Genomic DNA, 5,459 nt, shown 5'->3' on the forward strand with positions numbered 1-5,459 from the left:
ACAATTGGAACCAATGTACCACACTAATCAAAGATTTTCTCAATGGAGAAAAGTGGGGGAGAGTTTCAGACTCTTGCTGCAGCCAACGATGGCTCAAAATGGCGATATGTACAACGATATCACCTCCAGACTGGCACGGTTTCATGGTGCTGAAGGGCACTATGCACCAGGCTGGTGGAATACTGGAGTCTACCTTCCTAGCTCTTCTCTAGGGTCAATGGTGCTGCAACCTGCTGGCTGTATGAAGGGGATACCAAGTGGAGCAATGATTACCAGAGACATGTAAGTAGAACTTAAACACAATTGGCACTATGGCTTCCTCCCATGGAGAGAGAACATGTATAGCATTGCAAACCTGGAGCTTAGGTCTATTAATTGCCATTCAAAAAGAAACTTATGCATTAGATGGTGCATTAATTAGTAATAAGCACAGTACCTATATGCCTAACAATTATAATGAGATATTTCTGTTCTAGATCATATGCAGAGTGATACTGAACATGTTAAAAGGTACTGGTAAACTTCATTTTCTAAGTAGTTAATGAAAGGCATGCTTAACCCAGGTCTCTTCCTAGTCCTTATTCCAAAACCTGTCCCACTCATATCCTGGGGCTGACTGGCAAACCCACATGCGATCCTACCAGGGTTAAGCATTTTCCCACCAGGAAGGAAATGGCAAACAGGTGGCTGCCATGGCGAGAGCTCCATGGGGTGCAGGTCAAAAGGCTATCTGGGAGCTCCTTTAGAGACATTGCACCCACACTAACAAAACTGTGTCAGCTTTAAAGTAATTCCATGTTCCATCTATTCTTCCCTTTTCCTCCTCTTATGACCTTTGGTAACCACTATTTTATATCAATTTTACAAGTTCTTCAGTTACACATGCTAATAACTACAATAGCAATACATATATAGTGGTCCATGGTTGTACTCCCTACTTTGTTTATCCCTCAGTCTTGAGGTATTGGGGATGACATCCACTCTGCTTAAGAATGAGAGGGGGTTTAGATTTTATTTGGCAGATAGAAGGAATTGCCTTGCTTGAAGTTATATACACTCTCTTTGTTTTTTTTTTGGATGGGGGTTGTTCATCCAAAATTTGGATACCAAATTTGATAACTGTCATCTATGCAGAAGTTCCACCACCCAAGTTAAAATTTTTTTAAGTTTTTTAGTGACAGGACAAAACAACACCTATATCTGTTTTTTTCCATTTCTAATCCTGGAAAGAATTCCTGAACTCTCAGCAGCCCATCCCTACTGAGAAGGCTGCACACTGACAGGTGCTCACTCTTCTCTCCAGCCCTAGCTGTACACTCTGCTACCTGTTCTGTGGCAGACTGCCTGGTGACACTTGCCTCATGGGTTCACACAGAAGTCAGAGGAGGGAAGCTCCCCATCCTGTCTGCCTTTATCATCCAATTTCTCCTATTAGAACTGGAGGTGTCTTCATGGATACTGCAAGAGATGGACTATAGATTCCATGTGATGTCACTACATCCCACACCATTTAAGAGCTAACCTGATTCCTTCTTTCTCAATATCCTTTCGATGTATGGAGAGAAACCACTAGAGCTTTAACTTTCTACCTCCTATTGCCTCACTCAGCTCTAGTTACATTTCACACATATAATTATATATAATATTTTACAAGCAAAAGTGAAATGTCTGGCTCTCCCACAGGTTGAGAGTTGCTCACAGTCATGCAATAAATTTAGGACCAGGCCCTAAATACTATCCCAGCATTCCAAACTTACAATCATGTCTTCCTTTTCATTCAAGTTTCTCTCCAGTGCTTCTCAGGACATGTGAGAGGCTTGCTTTTCAATGAGGTAAGTGCTTACAGAGCTCAGATAAAAATATACCAAAATGAATGCTCTTGAACAATCAGAAATGGAAAGAATCACAAATAGAAACTGAAGTATTTAACCCATATTGTATGAAGAGTTACAAATAAACATAAACAACTGATGTGTATATCATTCACTGGAAGGAATTTATATATATTTAAATATTTTATGACCTATGTATGTGGATTTGGGTACCTTGACACTACATGTCTAACATGAGTAAAAATTAAAATATAAAAAAGTGCACATCACTCCTCTAATGATACCAAGTGAATCAGGCACATGTGAGACATACACATAAACAATTACATAGAAAAGTCCAATATTAATGGGGTAAGAATAAAAAGATATATGCAGACCTTTAAGAGACTCATATCTAGCCATTTTTCCCAATTAAGTATTTAAAACATTTACTAGGAAATAAGTTATTCTTAGTAAATTGTTGTGTTAGTGTGATATAAAAATAGGTATTTATAGTAGCAGTGAGTATTATATACTAAAAGGTACTTGGTGTCCAAGGAAATTTCCTTATTAAAACTCACTAAAGGCAAAGGATTTATCCCTTTTGTTCCTATGAAACTCTGGTCCATGTTCCAGGACTACAGGCTAGATTTGTACAAAGTCACTTCAAAATGACACCAAGCAGTGGTTTAAATTGCTTGAGGCATTTTCTTTGGTCCCACTCCTGATTCACACCTTCCTCCAAAGCCAGAGATATATTTATATATGAATAAAAGCTTATACCATGGAAAACCATCATACAAATAGCTTATAGATACTTGTTAAGTGCCAACTGTGACCAAAAATAATTGGACCATTTGTAGTATGCAAAATGAATTCAGTAAAAGATAAATCCACTTAAAACTATTCACAATTTTTAAAAGTTTAGAAGTCAGATCACGTGTTACTAGATCTACCATTCTATTTTATCTTGGTAAAAATAGTTATGGTAGGACCATGAAGACTTAAATCTAAGAAGAATCACAGAACTATGAACTCAAGTCACTGTGGCAGATAAGATCAAAGAACACTTCAAAAGTTTCATCCTTAGATATGAAAACTAAACACAAAAATGACAAAAATAACTCTTTAAGAAATAAAATTTAACATAAATTAGTATATTACAGCTTTAAAATATTTTGCTTAAATAAAAAATATTAACTGGGATAGCTTTGAATAGAATATTTCTTGACTATTGTCTTCTCTACAGAGTTTTCATGGGAAAAATTGATGTAGGGAACTTGTCTCAATTTCAACATTTTATGAGATTAATGCATTACATAATAAAAATGTGGGGAAAATGGCTCTGGGAGTTTTGGGACATGTATTTTCTCTTAAAATGTTTCTCTGTTTCTGAAAATAGTGGAATAAAATGTATTCCTTCAACATAATTCTGACCAGTTTCTAGAAATAATCCTTCACTTAACATCGAATTATCTGAGAGTACACATACCATATTTTAGATTGAAAATACCTGTGAGTCTATGTAACAATTCAATATTCTGACATCTTTTTGATAGTCATGGTTTCTCTATTAGTCAGGGTTCTCTAGGGAAACAGAATCAATAGGAGATATCTGTCAATAGTAAGAGATTTTATAAGAGTCTCTCACATGACCGTGGGGATGCACAAGTCCAGGTTCCACAGGCAGGCTGCAAACCAAGGGCTCTGATGTAAGTCCAATGAAGGTTCTTGATGAGTTTCTGGGATACAGTGGTTGTCCAAACATGAGCTAGGAAATTGTCCCAGAATGCTGGAATCACTTCCCCTTTTAAGGCATTCAGCTGACTGGATAAAGCATTACTCATTGCTGATGACAATCTCCTCAATTGTCAGAGATGCAATCAGCCATCTATGCAGTAAAGTCACTGGTGACTAAAGTCCATAAATGTCCTTGTATTACAATTAGCTCGGTGCTTGCTTGGCCAAACAACTGGGCACAATTACCTGGCTGAGTTGACACATTAGCCTAACCTTCACAGTTACTCCACACATTTTGAATTGTGCACCTTTACAACCAGAAGTTTCTTTCTAATGATTCTCACCATATCTATGGTCCCTCAGACATGGGAGCCGCTTAATATATTTTAATGTAACATTTATTGTGATTTATGTATCCTAAAAAAACTCAAATAAAAATTTAAAAATTAAAAAAAATAAGAGGTTCTGATTATGCCACACCCCATCCTACCCCACTCCTCCCACATGAACCTCTTTCATCAGGGACACATTCACTGCATTTGGTGAATACATCTTGGAGCACTGCTATACTGCCTGGATTATAGTTTACATTGAAGATTACACTCTCCCCCAGTCCATTCAATGGGATATGGCAGGATATATAATGTCCTGCATCTGTCCCTGCAATATCATTCAGGACAACTCCAAGTCCTGAAAATGCCCCCATATCACACTGCTTCCTTCCTCTCCCTGTACACTGTCTCCACATCAATGATAACATTTCTTCCATTGCTAGAGTCACAATAGTTCTATAGTAGAATACCAGTAAGTCCACTCTAATCCATATTTTATTCCACCATCCTGTGGACCCTGGGATAGTGATGTACACTCCACCTCTAAATCGAGAGGGGGCTTAGATCCCCTTAGATGGATGCAATTCTCCTGCTTGCAGTTGTAGACTCTCTTGGTTCCCTGGTGTGGTGGTTCACCATCCTCACCTCCCTGTTAGCTGACTTAGGTAAGTCCAATGAACCGGAGAGTAAGGTGCCACAACTCTGCTGAGACTCAGGGCCCAGCTGGCACATGGACAGCCCAGAGATTCAAGCCTACTGAGTATACACCAATGTCAGGTTCAGCAAAAGTGAAAGATGAGGCATGTGTAGAGAGGTCACATGTGAGCCCAACTCCATCATACTCGGGGGCTCAAATTCCAAAGTAGGGCCCACTGGCAAGTCATTGAACATGAGAGCCATCTGCCATGACTGTAGAACATGTGTGCCTCTGTATCCCTCAGGAGCACCACTACCTGGGGTTGTTATCTACTTTAGCTGTCTCTGGGATCCTGCTGGTGTGCATAAGCGCAACCCCTCTGATGACCTCCCGACTCATTTTGAAGTCTCTTAGTCATATAAACTCATTTGTCTTTACCATTTCCCCCTTTTACTCAAGGCCTTTTTCTAGTTGCATCACCAGCTGCTGCTTGGGAGTAATTCCTCAGTGCAAGGAAGGTTCATCTCTGGGAGTCATGTCCCATGCTGGGGACAAGGTAACACATTTACACGCTGAGTTTGGCTTAGAAAGAGGCCACATTTAAGCAACATGGAGGCTCTCAGGAGTAACTCTTATGCACCCTGCAGCTCTAGGCCTAGTTGGAATTTCAAGCGCAGAGGCTCATAAGCATAGTCATCAGTACCAAGAGCCCATCATTGGACCATCCTTCTTCACTGGTTTTTGCCTGTGCACTAGGGGGACTGTTGCTGTTCTGCTGGGGAATGTGACAGAGCTCCCCTAGCTGGGAACTCAGCACTCCCTCAGTTGTTTGAAACTCTACCTACTATGACAATACACAATGGATATCCAAACATTTTTATATACCCTATATACATGCCCAGGAGAACTCCCTCCCAACCATGTGCCCCCATCAATGAC

The sequence above is a fragment of the Dasypus novemcinctus genome, chromosome 29 (assembly GCF_030445035.2).
Source record: "Dasypus novemcinctus isolate mDasNov1 chromosome 29, mDasNov1.1.hap2, whole genome shotgun sequence".
Taxonomy (NCBI): domain Eukaryota; kingdom Metazoa; phylum Chordata; class Mammalia; order Cingulata; family Dasypodidae; genus Dasypus; species Dasypus novemcinctus.